Source organism: Rattus norvegicus, chromosome 9 (genome assembly GCF_021556685.1).
Source record: "Rattus norvegicus strain SHRSP/BbbUtx chromosome 9, alternate assembly SHRSP_T2T, whole genome shotgun sequence".
NCBI classification, from domain to species: domain Eukaryota; kingdom Metazoa; phylum Chordata; class Mammalia; order Rodentia; family Muridae; genus Rattus; species Rattus norvegicus.
The window spans coordinates 5505325-5521779 of NC_141542.1; the positions used below are offsets into that span (position 1 = coordinate 5505325).

The following is a 16455-nucleotide window of genomic DNA, read 5'->3' on the forward strand; positions in this document are numbered from 1 at the left end:
TGTATTCCAGTCCTTGATTTACATGTGTCTCTCTATGTGTGTCTACTTGTAAAGCCAGAGTTATATTTGAAAGAAATCTCAAAACTGAAGAACTCACAGTTGAGATTCTAATCAGCCTGACAGCCTGAGAATCAAAAATGTCACTGACAGATCAATCCCCCAAATCAAGCTAGGAATCAACCTTCACCTATAATCTTTGTTCTATTCAGCCAGCAACTGGCCAGCTGTCACACACACACACACACACACACATACATACACACACACACACACACACACATACACACACACATACACACATACACACACACACACACACACACACACACACACACACAGAGGAGCAGTTATGTCCTTTAGTCCACCAGTGTGGATGCTAAGCTCTTTAGAACACTCTTCCAGATATAGTCAGACATACTATTTAGTCAGCTCCTGGCCATCCCATGCCTGACCAAGTTGACGTGCAATTACTAATCACATGATGTTCCCCAAATACAATGGCCTCAAGAACAGGAACTGAAAATTAGCAAAGCTTTATGTCTCAGTTCTAAAGCTGAGGGTATCAATATGTTTTCTGTTAAGAAATCCTAGACTATGTATAAACTAAACTTGTACTGAGATGCTGATGCTACAATGAGAAGTGGGAAGAAGTCACTTTTGAACTACAAAATGAGGATTCCAATTTACTAAGCCAGCCTGATGGTCTAACTGCAGAAGTAGAGACAGAAAGGCAACCATCCAGTCATATGTCTGAAACACAGAACACAGTAGAACTGCTACCTCTCTCTGTCCAATACGGGAAACAAACAAACAAATAAACAAACAAAACTGGTGACTTGCATATGTGGCGACTGAAAGCACGCAGCCCAGAAGTGTAACTGATAAGATATGAAGTTCTAAGAATGTAAGACTCAGCTCTGGTCTCTTTCTTGTGACAAGTCCACCTTTAAGTAGGGATTACTCACCTCCGTAAGCCACCTGTCAGGCAGACAAACTTCCCTGCACCTGAGATCAGGGTATGCCCTGCTTAAATGTTTGCCCTAAGCAAAAGTCAGGGGCTTCATACTGGCTGCCTCACATTACTAGGATGCATATCCTAGGGTTTGAGGGGTTGTCATTGAGGAAGTGATGTAGACAGAGCTTGTTCATCAGAAACTAGACTGTCCACACACCTCTCTGAGAATCCTCTCACAGTGCACTACTGAGTTGGGGTGGAGACTAGCAAGATAAAGTCAGAGGGGTCTGGGGTGTGGATCTCGAATGTTCTCTGGTATCTATTAAAGTCAGCAGAGTCTGGACACCATGTACTCATGTAGTGACAAGCTAGAGACAATTACATAGAAATAGTGCCACAGAGGCTTTTGTTATAAGGGGAACATGAAAACAGAAAGGGTATAAAAGCATTTGGAAAGTAAACACAGTGGAAACAGCATCAGAGTCTGCATATCCTTCTCATTCCCCCAACCACTTGGGATGAGATGGTATAAAATGGAGATGCCACTTTGGGAGGCAGCGTTGAGGATGCTACTGGCCTGCAGTTTACAGCTTGAAGGAAAACTAGATAAGTTTCATACCCACTCTGTCAATGCTCTGTTGAGTTTAGCAGTGGGGTGGATAGTACTGCTGTGGGAAATGAGCCTGCAGGCTTCATAAGTAAATTCTGCTTGCTTTATTTTGCTAGAAAACCCTCCGCACTCCAGTCCCCAGGCAAAGAAACATATAAACAAATAACCCAAACTTTTTTTTTTTTTTTGGTTCTTTTTTTCGGAGCTGGGGACCGAACCCAGGGCCTTGCGCTTCCTAGGCAAGCGCTCTACCACTGAGCTAAATCCCCAACCCCAACCCAAACTTTTTAAATAAAATTGGTTCTTCTTCTTTCTTTCCCTCCCCCTTCCTCCTCCCTCCCCCCCCCCCACCTCTCTCCTTTGGTTGGAGGCTGGATTTTTCAGTGATGCCGAAACTGAGATTCTTTCCATGAAATTTTTCCTTATCTTGAGAAGTATGCTTGAATCAAGCATGTCCTATTGGGAACTAACAGAATTTGCCGAGAAACTGAGATTCAGTCTGTGAAATTTTTCCTATATCTTGAAAAGTACGCTTGAATCAAGCATGTCCTATTGGGAACTAACAGAATTCACTGAGAAACAGATTCTTTCTGTCAAAATTTTCCTATATTTTGAGAAGTACACTTGAATCAAGCACATCCTATTGTGAACTAACAGAAGTTGCCAAAAAACTAAGATTCTGTCAGTGAAAATTTTCCTATACCTTGAAAAGTTCACTTGAATCAAGCACATCTTATTGTGACCTAACAGAATTCACCGAGAAACTGTGATTCTGTCCGTGAAAATTTTCCTGTATCTTGAAAAGTATGCTTGAATCAAGCACGTTAATTCTCAGAAGAAGCTCTACACCTAGGTGTTCTAACATGCCCAGGATCACAGTTTGAACCTGCACCCAGACCAGACCTGGGGCACTGGCTCTGTACCCACACCTACAACAACCAGAGGGAGCCTAACTCCCAGGTGCTCTGAAACACCCAGGATCACAGGAGAGGCCACAACAGCTGCCCTAACACCCAGAGTAACTGGGTCCCCTAGGATCCAGGGATGCAGGAAACTAAGCCCAACAGTGGCACGGGTTCCTTCTGGTCTGAACCTAGACCAGGAAAAGAATTGGGGTACTGGCTCTGCATCCTCTCTTACAACACCCAGAGGGAGTCCAACTCTGGAGAGGTGCTCTGAAATTCCCATTTTCACAGGATCACAGAGGAAACTCAACTCCCAGGAGATCAGATACATCCAGGGGCACTGGAGTTGACACATTCAAGCTCACTGTTCAGGCTACAATATCTTTCACAACACTCAGTGTAACTGGGACCCCCACAGGAACCAGGGAAACACAAACCCCCCACCTACCAGAGGCATGGGTTCCTTCCAGCTTATACCAGTGCCCTGAGCAAACCCAAGGCTCTGGTTCCTCACCCACTTCTGTAACACCCTGAGAAAGCTTGACTCCCTGGAGCTCTGACACACCCAAGATCTCAGGATCACAGGACAGCAGGATTCTGAGAAGTTCTGACACAACCAGAATCATAGGACAGGCTACAGTCAGAGACAGCAAGGGCAGGTAGCACTAAAGATAACCAGATGACAAGAAGTAAACACAAGCACATAAGCAACAGAAACCAAGGCTACTTGACATCATGAGAACCCAGTTCTCCCACTATAGCAAGTCCCCATCACATCAGAAAAGCAAGATTCAGATTTAAAAATCACATATAATGAGGATAATAGATGACTTTAGGAAGGACATAAAAAACTCCCTTAAAGAAATACAGGAGAACACAGGTAAGGTGAAGAAATTAAACAAAACCACCCAGGATCTAAAAATGGAAATAGAAACAATAAAGAAATCACAAAGGGAGACAACCCTGGAGACAGAAAACCTAGGAAAGAGATCAAGAGTCATAGACGCAAGCATCACCGACAGAATACAAGAGATTTACCTGTGTTATAGCCCCTTCCAAGGGCTGGCCATGGACTGTAATTTTTCCAGGGATTTCCAAGATACCAGTCACTCTGATTCTCTACCAAGCCCAGGACCTGTTGACCTGTAAAACAGAGTACACAGATATCTTAGAAGCAGCAGTCAGACATCTAGGGCTGGAAAGTATAGAACACAAGGAATGTTTATGCAGATCATAATAACAGTTCATATCCACTGGGGACTTTCTAACTAAGTGCCAGGTCCTGACCTAAGTGTTTAACTTGCATTAACATATTTTATTTTTACAATTATGTGGCTGTTTTTATTATCTCTACTTTACAGAGAAGAGACAGCTTCCCAGAACAGTCAATTACTTTGTCCAAGGTCATCTATCTATTTCTGATAAAGCTAGAAGTCTCCATCCATCCATTCCCCTACATTCCCACCGATCCACCCATGTATGTATTTATTCCCTAAATCATGGGTCATGTGTGAGACATATCTTTACAGCCTGACATGCTAATCTTTAAGCATTTCAATCTGATTCTTTCCATACTGTAGTGATTTACTAGCTTTCTGAACCTGAGCTACAAGTGTTTATTTGTTTTGTTTTAACATCAAAGCCTAGGGAATGATCCTCACTTGATGGGATGGGAGCTTATAAGGGAAGGACCACTCTGTAACAAGCTCCTCACAATGCTTCTGATCTTACTATGTTCTTAATCTATGTCAATAAGCACCATGTCAACCCAAGAATGTCATCTGAGGGGATAATTACTCTTCTGCCTTGTCTCTGGTACACCATGATATCGCGTATGGGTTAGAGATGTGTGTCTGGAATGTAGGTAGGACAGAATTTCTGAGCTTTCAAGGAATGTTATCAAACCTACCTGGCTTCATTAAGACAATCTAGTAAGATAATAGTAAAAGGTATTGTCTTAGAATTACCTATAATAAAAAATTAGAATTTATTAACTAGGGATTGAGGCTCTCCTATGACCAGTAATTAATATAAGCCCTGGTGGAGCTAGTATATGAATCTGCATTTGTCTTTCCATTTCAATAAGTTAGTTCTTATTCTAATAAGTTTTAAGGTAGGTATCATTAATCCATATTTCACAGAAAAAGAAACTGAGGCTTAGGGACTTTAAGTGATGTGCTAATAGTCACAAAACAAGCCATTGATGTCTTTCACAGCTAACTTTCTAGAGTAAAACTTCTTATGCTGTTTGACAATCTGAAAAATAAAGCAATTTCTGACCAAATGAAAACTCACACTGGAGAGATGACTCAGGAGTTAAGAGCACTGACTGTTCTTCCAGAGGTCCTGAGCTCAAATCCCAGCAACCACATGGTGGCTCACAACCATCTGTAATGGAATCTGATGCCCTCTTCTGGTGTGTCTGAAGACAGTTATAGTGTACTTACATATAATAAATAAATAAACCTTTAAAAAAAAAAGAAAGTAAGAAAACCCACCAGCATGCTAAGAAACACAGCAGAACATTGGAACGCTGGGTGATATGGAACCTTCATGGTATGATGACAGCCCTCTGAAATGTTGGTTTGGTGTAATTTATTTGTTCAATTTATTGAGCTTCTATCTAAATCATCATCCTAGTACAAACACATATATTAGAGGCATGGGGGAAAAAATACTACCACTCACTTTGTCAGTGTAGGTTTTCACATCCCAAACTTGTATAATTCCTTAGAAAAGTGTTTATGCAATCTAAAGAGTGCAAGACCCAATTAATGTCTCATGTACTAATCTTGGGGTTTTGGTGCAGAACAACCATCTGGAAAAGACTTAGACCCCTTAGCTGAGAGGCTGGGATCATAATCCTGACACTAAAGAACAATTTGGTTACCTTAAATAGGAGCACAGGACAAAGCCAAAGTAGTACTTGGGAGGCCATGGCTTATACCGATTAAGGAGTCTGGGATAGGATCACCAACATTTTGGCTTGATAAATAGCATCAGAAGCCAAGGCCAAACAAAGGTATGGTGGTTTGGTTGAGGAGCCTCTCCTGGGCTCAGCATCTGAAAATTTGGTCACCAGTTGGTAAGCTGTTTGGAGAGGTGGTGCAGACTTGCTGGGGGAAATGTATCACTGAGGGTGGGTTTGAGAGTTTATAGATCCACCCTACCTTTACTTCTCTCTCTCCTTCATATTTGTGGTCCATGATGAGCTCTCCTAGCTTCCTGCTCCTGATCCAATTCCTGCTGCTTGCAATCATATCTTCCTGCCATGATTGACTCTTAGATGCTTTGGAGCCATAATCAAAATTAAACTCTTCTGTGAGTGAATTTTGATCATGGCATTTTATCATAGCAACAGAAAAGTAATGGATTCAGCTATCACATAATCAGAACTGGCAAACAGGGAATGAGGTTTTATTGCATGGAGGATGGTTACCTGTGTCTCAAGGAAGACGAATTTTTAATATCTAAAAATCCAAATTTTGTAGTTTTGCACCATCCCATTTTATTTGTCTTCAACCTATTACTTCAAACAAGTCTTTTCCTAGCCAATGCACCCAACAAAACACTAGGGTGTCACCTGTGTTCTTGCCTCTTGCTCACTTTGCACTTCCTCATCAAGGCCCATCTTTGCACCTGCGAGTCCCTGCCCACAGTTTTTTCACAGACTATATTAAGGTTGATACTTAACACATAACCCTGAGTCTCAGCTATACATTGTATCTATGGCCTTGCAGCAGATGTCTTTATTTAGTAATATCAATGTGTGCCTTCAGGTGATTAACATCCCTAAATTAATGACTGGGTAATAGTAAACATACTAGCACCTCCTACGTATTCCTACATTTGCACATGGACAAGGTCCTTCACATAGTATTTCACATAGTAGGTATTTAATAATGTGACCTATACAAATGAGTCTTATGGTTATATTTCTCTTAGCTAGGAAGCCCATTTATATTTGTGTGTTAGTGTTCCTGAATGTCTTTGTGTGTGTGTGTGTGTGTGTGTGTGTGTGTGTGTGTGTGTGTGTGAGAGAGAGAGAGAGAGAGAGAGAGAGAGAGAGAGAGAGAGAGAGAGAGAGAGTGGTGTGCATATGTATGTGTGCAAATATGCTTGCCTGTGGGTGTGTATAGGGGAGGACTAAAAGTGTCTCCTTGCACTGTTCCACACATTAAGTTTTCAAATAAAGTCTTACAATGAACCTAGACTTTGCTGTTCCAGCTAGACTGGAGCCCAGTGAGAGCCTGAAACACTGCTGTCCCAGTCTCCCAGCCTTGTTACAGATGTGCTCTCCCATACTCAGGCTTCTCCATGGGTGCTGGGATTAAGCTCAGGTTCTCGTGCTTGGACATCAAGCACTTTACTCACTGAGCTATTTTAGGTCTCATCCTGATAAAGTACTGTCAATGTAATCAAAACATCTGCAAGTGGATGGTTTCTTTTACTTTGGTTTATTTTTTTTTTACTATAATGGGGATTGCACAGAAGTCCCCATGCATGGTAGGCAAGTGGCACCCCAATGTCAAATACCCTCCCATCAGCTTAGGAATTTGAACACTGTGCTGTCAGTTGGTGGTATCAACATGCCATTCTACTCTCTCCAATTCCCAACACCAATGCATCTTCTATGTAGCTGTTGAACTCAGGAGCAGTCATTGTCCCTCACTTGGATAATGGCAAAGATGAAAGGAGTGGCAGTCACATCAGTCACAAAAGGCTTAGACTTAAGAATCTTTAGGAACAACATCGAGCTACCTCCAAGGACAGCATTTGAATTATTTTTTCTCTCAAGCCTAAACTATGTTTCTTCTGCACACACAACTCATTCATTCAATGAATGAATTTTTGTTCTACAAAAAATAAAAATCAACTAGAGACATAATTATAATTAATGAATATAATATATATTCATTGTCTGAGAGAAGCAAAATAATCAATAGCTAGAAGAATTGGTTTCGCTTTAAGTGGATTCATTAGCTGTTATGTCAATTATTAAAACAGAAGTGCCCAGAAGTGATTTTTCTTATTAGTCCTTCAGCAGCCTTGGGTACTGCATGGAGGCTTGTGAGTCCCATAAGCTGTCTGCTTGCTGTGTGAGTCCCAAGCCCACTGAGGTCTACGGCTGTGGACAGGGAACTGTGAGCAGCAATACTGCTGGAGGGAGGGGTGTAGAATCTGGGTTCCAGTGTTGTTCTCTGTGTTCATCTTTTAGAATACACCAACTTCTCAATGCCTTGTCATCATTTTGACTCCTGTAAATACACACATTTAAATGACTTTACAGGAATCAAAAGCTACACACTTTTGATTAGACTGTTTTATAACTTTGCTTTTCTGGATATGGATATAGGTGCCATCACTTCAGACACATCATGCCTCTATCCCCTGGGAATAGGCCACTGAGCTACAAAATAAAAGTCAATAGCTAATGGAAGGCCATGTCCTTCTGCTATTCCAGTTCCAAGAAGGACTTACTGGCCTATTTTTTTCATAACCCTTTCTCTACCCCCTTCTTCTTATGTGTGTATTCAATGTGCTCTCCCATGTTTCAGGTTTTATAGGACAGTCCTGTCCTGACAAGGACTCACTACTCAGGATGCGGCATGACAAGTTAGCAATTGTAACTATGTGCCCAAGTGTTAAAAAGAAATAATCTGGGGTTGGGGATTTAGCTCAATGGTAGAGCACTTGCCTAGCAAGCACAAGGCCCTGGGTTCGGTCCCCAGCTCCCAAAAAAAAAAAAAAAAAAATAATCTGCATTGTGGATGCACATTGGCATCACCCTCATCGACAACACAAGGTGACACATTGCTTTCTCTCTTTTATGTCTCAGCAAGTTAGTGTGTGGTGTGTGTGGGTTAGTTAGTCTTTCTGCGCACTCTCTCGCCCTTAGATATCAACATGATATCAACATTAGATATCTGAGCATGGTTCTGATCCCGGTGCCTTACAATCTGAGTTACCAAACCACTTCCTACATACATCTGTATGTATACTGAAGACAAATTATTGACATGTCTAGGAAGTTAGGCTCTGCCTTTAAGCATTAGGTTCATCTGCAGGGCTTGAAATACCATTAGCTTATATGGTTGTGCCTATATCCAGCTTACAAACTAGCAGGATGCAGTGAGACATTCCACTGCTAAATTTATTTTATTTTATTTTAAAGTGTAAGGGTATTTTGTCTACATGAGTGTCTGTAGACATATCTGTAGATATGGTATGGAGGTATAATATGTGTATTCCTGGTACTCCTAAAGGCCAGAAAACTGTTAGAGTTTCTGAGACTGGAGTTATAGATGATTGTGAGCTACTGCTACTATGTGGGTATGAGGAAATCAAACCCAGGTCCTCTGGAGAAAGAATTCATGCTCTTAGTCACTGAACCATGTCTCTAGCTTCAAGTACTATATACTTCTTGGATGCAGTTAAGAGAAGAAAATGGACATGAGAAAATTGTAAAGATTCAAGTCATGTTTTCTCTACTTCCCAGATGTGCAGCTGGGGAAGTTTCTTAACCTCTCAGTCTTTCCTTCTTTAGTCATCTGTGAAGAGTCAGGATAAATATATCAGAATTAGATTGTACCCCTCTAGGCCTAAGGTAATTCATGTTTATTCAAATCATACCACTCAGAAGACTCTGAAAAGAGGGTCCAGAGAGACGGCTGGTGGTTTAAAGCACTTGCTGTTCTTCCAAAGGACCTGGTTTTATTGCCAGTACTGACATGGTGGCTCACAACCATCTGTAAGTCCAGCTCCAGGATGCCCTCTTCCAGCCTCTGCAAGCACTGTATGTACATGGTACATATACATGCATATATGCATATAAGCAAACATTCACACATATAAATTAAAGATAGCAAAATATCCCTGGGGAATCTGGTGGTATCATTCTAAAAGCCCCCTGATGGCCTGTGCTGCTCTATGTGTCCCGACTGTCAATGCCCTCCATCTCTTCCCTGCCCGAGCTGGTGTATGGCTCTTGGTTTGTGGAAGCTCTATTTTAGGCTATTTTCTGCTAAGGATTTGCTTAGTGTCAGGCACCACACAAAATATGAAGGAATTAAATACAAATAAAACAGCCCTTGATTCAGAGACTGTTAGACAAGGAGAAAGATAAAGTTATGAAGCAGTGTGACATCTGAGTGACAAAAGCTCTGATAAGTTGGAGGAATGGCAAGCAGAGAATAACTGATTCTGTGTGAAGTTTCAGGGAGGCCTGTCTGGCAGTCAATTTCTTCCCTGAATCCATCTATCATAACCCCTCATGAACAGCATGCAGACCCTACCCTCACATGCAAACCTCACAGATCCCAGCTTTCTCACTAACTTTTCTGCTAGGTACTGTTCATTAACATCCATCTAGGACAGAAGTTCTTTCTGCTGCCTGGAGTCCGGGTAGATGAGACATGCATCCCAGCTCAGGACTTAATGGCAACAACATCCTGGCCTCCAGATGTTTCAGTCCAAAGAGTTGACCTTGTTTATATAAACAGCTCAATGAACTACCATGCCATCAAGAAGTGAATTCACTGGGATTCCTCTGGGGAATGCTGTAGGTTTCTACAGCCCTGACACACTGGGCATTCTGCGGTGCCTACTTCATCTCCAAAGAAGTTATTAACATAAAACACTGTGACTGACAGAAAAGGCTTTGTCATTGTTTTTGTGCTAGCTCTGTAGTTATGATTAACTGTGCTGTGCTTGGTCTTCTGTACTCTAGGCATACTCTAACTTATGAAAATGAAGCTGTCTTCTTGCTTACTTATACATCAACATTAACAACCAGACAAGCGGGGCTGGAGAGATGGCTCAGTGGTTAAGAGCATTGTCTGCTCTTCCAGAGGTCCTGAGTTCAATTCCCAACAACCACATGGCGGCTCACAACCACCTATAATCAGGTCTGGTGCCCTCTTCTGGCCTGTAGTTGCATACATGCAGGCAGAAAGCTGTATAGTGTATACATAATAAATAAATGTTTAAAAAACAAAAACAAAAAAACAACCAGACAAGCACAAACAAGCTTGCTATGCTTTGGGGGCTCTGCTGTTGGTGTCATCAGCCAGCAGATGAATGGCTCCAGGCCAGGAACTTCCCCGTCTTGTTCTTTCTTCATTTTCTGTCTCCAGCAGGGTTGCTGATGTTAGGTTAGGGGGTGAGAGGGAAGTGAGGAAGCAGGGTCAGAGAAGGATTCTGCTACTTATGGCTCTTGGGAATGTGAGACAAAACAACTGTGGCCATAACAAAGGAAACATGCCTATGACAAAGAAAAAAGGGATGTATGTTCTAATTAATTAATGTTATTACCATAGATTTGTTGTAGAAAGTGAAGGGTTTCATTTTAATCAAAGTATATCATGTATGTTGACTATATTCACCCTCTACTACCCTCTCCTGTCCCTCTTTCTTCTTAGTCTTCTATTCCATCCATCCATCCATCCAACCATCTATCTGTGATGGTTTGTATATGCTCAGCCCAGAGAGTGGCACTATTAGAAGGTGTGGCCCTGTTGGAATAGGTATGTCACTGTGGATGTGGGTTTAAGACCCTCAACCTAGCTACCTGAAAGCCAGTGTTCTGCTAGCAGCCTTCCGATGAATTTGTAGAACTCTCAGCTCCTCCTGCACCATGCCTGCCTGGACACTGCCATGTTCCTGCCTTGGTAATAACAGACTGAACCTCTGAAGCTGTAAGCCAGCCCCAATTAAATGTTGTCCTTATAAGAGTTGCTTTGACCAGTGGAAGGGGAAGCCCTTGGTCCTGCCAAGACTGAACCCCCAGTGAACATGATTGTTGGGGAGAGGGTGGTAATGGGGGGAGGATGGGGAGGGGAACATCCATATAGAAGGGAAGGGGGAGGGGTTGGGGGATGTTAGCCTGGAAACCAGGAGAGGGAATAACAATTGAAATGTAAATAAGAAATACCCAATTTAATAAAGATGGAGGGGAAAAAAAAAAGAGTTGCTTTGGTCATGGTGTCTGTTCACAGCAGTAAAATCCTAACATAAACACTATCCATCCATCCAACCTTGGTTTCACATATGAGAAAAGACATGTAGTGAGCGGACCAGAGAAATAACTATATACTCATGTTTAGAGCACTACTCACAATTACTGAATGATTAAATCAGCCTGTGTGTCCACCAAGTGATAAATGTATATAGAAAATGTGGTATGTAAATGAGATAGAGGTTTCTTCAAAAGTAAAGAAGGATGATATTGATTCTCTGTTCTCCCCACACCTCTTAGCACACCTTCACCAGACCTGTGGATTCTGAAACATACAGGTAACCTTCCTTTCCCCCACCCATCTTCCCTGCTCTGAGTCATCTTGGCACACCAAGCTGCCCTGAGCAGCCTGCTAGCCCAAGAGTACCTCCATTCAGTGCGACCTCTCTGCCCTGATCTGAGACTCCTGAACCATAGAGACCTGCAAATACTGAATCAAACAGACATAGAGATCTGGAACAATACAGCACAAGGATACCCCATCAGAGGCCTGCCACACCAGGACCATCATGGTCAACCACCCTTCCAATACTTACTACAACAGGAACATCCAAGGACCAAAGCCATCCAGATGGCTAAAGGGCCTCAAAAGAGCACAATCAACAAAAACCAGGGCAATATGACCCCTTCACAGCACACCTAGCCTACTACAGCCCTGGATAACCCAGCACAACTGAAACACAAAAAAATGTCCTTAAATCCAATTTTATAATGATGATAGAGGCCTTTAAGAGGAAATGAATATATCACCATAGGAAAATACAATCAAACTGGTAAGGTCTTTAAAGAGGAAACAAATCTCTAGAAGATACACTGGAAAATGCAATTAAACAGGTGAAGAAAATTAATAAAACTGTGCAAGACCTTAAAGTGGAAATAGAACCAACAAAGACAAAGCAAACTGAAGAAATCCTGGAAAGGAAAATCTAGGGAAGAGAACAGGAAAAACCAATGCAAGTATCAGAAACAGAATACAGAGACTGAAAGACAGAATCTCGAGTGTAGAAAATACAATTGAAGAAATTGATAAATTTCAAAGAAAAGATTAAGTCTAAAAAATTCCTGACACAAAACATCCAGGAAATCTAAGATACTCTGAAAAGACCTAATCAAAGAATAAAAATAGAAGAAGATGAAGAGTCCCAGCTCCAAGACCCAGAAAATATTCTCAACAAAATCATAGAAGAAAACTTTCCCAACCTAAAGAAAGAGATGCCTATACATATACAAGAAGCTTAGAGAACACCAATTAGCCTGGGACAGAAAAGAAAATCATCTTGACACAAAATAATCAAAACACAAAATCTACAAAACTAAGAAAGAATATTATAAGCAGCAAGAGATAAAGGGTAGGTAACAAAGACAGACCTCTTAGAATTTCTCCCAACTTCTCAACAGAGACTTGAAAAGCTAGAAGGGCCTAGACAGATATCTTGCAATCTCGAAAAACCTCAGATGCCAACATAGAACATACTCAGCAACACTCAAATACCACAGATAAAGAAAACACATTTCAAGACAAATCCAGGTTAAAACAATATCTATCCACAAATCCAGCCCTACAGAAAGTAATAAAAAAAAAAAAAAACTCCAACATGAGGAGGACAACTGCATCCAAGAAAACACAGGAAATAAGTAACTTCATACCAGCAGCAAGAATAATGGAAACATGAAAACACACACACACACACACACACACACACACACACACACATCAAAATAATAGGATAATAGTCCCTAATCATTGACATCTCTCAACAACAATGGATTCAATTCCTCAATTAAAAAGACACAGGCTAACAGAATGGATGTGACAGGATCCATTCTTCTGCTGCACACAAGGAACACACACCAGCAATAAAGATAGATATTACCTCACAGTTAAAGAGCTAGAAAAAGTTTTCCAAGCAAGCAACACAAGAAGTACACTGCAGTAGACATTCTAAACTAGAATGTCAACAAAATTAATCAAAAAAGACAGGGAAGCACACTTCAAACTCATCAAAGGAAAAATCTACTGAGATGTTATCTCAGTTCTGAACATCTATTCCCCAAACACAAGGGGACCTACATTTACAAAAGAAACATTACTAAAGTTTAAATTGCACACCAAACCTCACACATTAATAATAGGAGACTTCAACAGTGCATTCTCAGTAATTAACAGGTCATCTATACAAGAACTAAACAGAGAAACAATGAAACTAACAGACATCATGAATGAAATGGACCTAACCGAAATCTATAGACTATTTCACCCAAACATAAAAGAATATACCATTTTCTCAGCACCTCATGAATCCTCCTCACAATTTACCATCTAGTCAGTCACAAAGAAGCCTCAACAGATACAAGAAAATTGAAATAATACCTTGTATTTTATCATGGATTAAAATCATGGATTTTACCATGGATTAAAACTAGACTTTAACTTTAGAAACACCAGAAAGTCTCCAAACTCATGGAAATAACTCTTTACTCAATGATTTCTGTGTCAGGGAAGAAATAAAGAAAGAGATTAAAGGATTTCTAGAACTCAGTGAAAATGATGGCACAATATACCCAAAATTATGGGACTCAATGAAAACAGTGGTAAGAGGAAAGTTCATAGCACTAAGTACTTCCAAAAAGATATTTGAAAGTTGTCATAAGCAATTTAAAAGTACAACTGAAAGAAGAAGAAGAGGAGGAGGAGGAGAAGGAGGAGGAGGAAGAGGAAGAGGAAGAGGAGGAAGAAGAAGAGGAGGAGGAGGAAGCAAACACATCAAGGATGAGTAGAAGGCAGGAAATAATCAAAATCAGTGCTGAAATAATCAGAAACAAAGAAAGCAATTCAAAGAATCAACAAACCTAGAGCTTGTTCTTTGAGAAAATCAACAAGATAGGCAGTAAGACTATTTCCAAATGAACAAAATCAGAAATTAAAAGGGAGACATAACAAAAGACTCTGAGGGAATTAAAAGAATCATTAAGTGTTACTTCAAGAGCCTGAATACAACAAAATCTAAAAATTTTAACAAAATGTACAATTTTCTAGACACATATCACTTACCAAAGTTAAATCAAGGTCAGGTAAACTATTTAAGGAACCCTATACTTCCTAAAGAAATAGAAGCATTAAAAATCTCACAACAACAACCAAAAAGGTCATGGCCAGATGGTTTAGTGCAGAATTCTACAAGACTTTCAAAGAAGAGCAATACACCTGAAATTACTCTGCAAGGTAGAAACAGAAAGAACCGTGCAAAATTTATTCTATGAAGCCACAGTCACCCTGAGATCTAAATCACACAAAGACTCAACAAAGAAAAAGAACTTCAGACTGATTTTTCTTATGAACATTGCTGCAAAAATACACAATAAAATTCTCACAAACCGAATCCAGGAACATATCAAAAACATTATCCATCATGATCAACTAAGCTTCATTCCAGGGAAACAGGGATGGGTCAATATATAAAAATCCATCAACATAATCCATCATATAAAAAATTGGAAGAACAAAAATTACATGATCATCTCATTAGATGTGGAAAAATCTTTTGACAAAATCCAAGACCCCTTCATGTTGAAAGTATTAGAGAGATCAGGCATACAAAGCACATATATAAACAAAATCAAAGGAATATATAGCATGCCAATAGCCAACATCAAGCTAGGTGGAGAGAAACTTATAATAATTCCACTAAAATCAGGAACAAGATAAGGCTGCCCAGTCTCTCCCTACATGTTCAATATAGTATTTGAAGTTCTAGCCAGGGCAATAAAACGACTAAAGGAGATCAAGGGGATGTAAATCAGAAGAGAAGTCAAATCATCACCATTTGCAGGTGATAGGATAGTATACACAAGTGACCCAAAACTTCTTACCAGAGAACTTCTACAGCTGATAAATAGCTTCAGCAACGTGGCAGAATACAAAAATAAGCCCTCCTTTATACAAATGATAAATGGGCTGAGAAAGAAATTAGGGAATGAGCACCCTTTACAATAGCCAAAAATAATATAAAATATCTGGGTGAAACTTGAACCAAGCAAATCTGTATGGCAAGAATTTCATGTCCCTGGAAAAAGAAATCAAAGAAGATATCAGAAGATGGAAAGAGCTTCCATGATCGTGGATAGGTAGGATTGATTAACATGCCCATCTTATGAAATGCAATCTACAGATTCAATGCAATGGGATTCAAAACACAATTTTAAGCACCTTGATCAAAATCGTACATGTTCCTAGAGTCCAGTGGATGGATAGATGAATGGATAGATGAAAACAGAATCTTACACACAGTCCATCATCCTAGTCCACATGAACCTGTGAGCTCTACTGCAATCAAGTGAAAGTGGGTATGGGCTAGCTAACTTCTCTAGATAAGCTTGAATAATAGGTGGCCCCCATCACAATATGTAAGGTACCTTCACTACTCTCTCCATCTCCCATTCCCAGAAAAGCTTTAGCCTACAGAGAAATACTGTCAATCACTGCTGCACCTCAAGCCAGCTGTGCTTGCCTATATCATTAGTGAATACCAAAATGTTAAAACCTGATGTCCCTGAGTATCATAGGGGACCCCAATGATGCTCTACAACCTCATATTTACTCTAATATGACAGGATAGGACAGGATCGCATAGGCCATTGAATTCCATGCCTGAGTATAGGATGTCTAAAATAACAAAAAAATAATTAGTATCATGGTAGAATTTATTAAACATCCTGAAAGAACAGCTGCTCTGCCCTGGGTGCCCCTGGTAAGTCTGTGTAAAATACCAAAGAATCTCCTGAGAGGATGTGCATGAAAAGATATTAAACAGCAAGGCACAGATGGAACCGGACTGTTTATGAACTTGTATGTTTCACGGCACCTGCTACAGGAGTTCAGTTCCACCTCCAGGCACTTTTGGATGATACATTCTCAGATGAGCCTCAGGAACTTAGCAATTATGCTCTAAGAATCTCCTTTGAAAGATGC

The 16455-nt window shown here is 40.5% G+C and overlaps 1 long non-coding RNA gene across 1 annotated transcript in view; it reads right to left on the reverse strand.

Annotated features, from left to right (window-relative positions):
- LOC148003249 (uncharacterized) overlaps positions 1 to 16455 on the reverse strand; it is a 48715-nt gene that overhangs the window by 2275 nt on the left and 29985 nt on the right. Inside the window, exon 2 of the long non-coding RNA XR_015629288.1 lies at positions 3509 to 3613. This is a non-coding gene — a long non-coding RNA (uncharacterized LOC148003249). The remainder of the gene's footprint in view (positions 1 to 3508; positions 3614 to 16455) is intronic.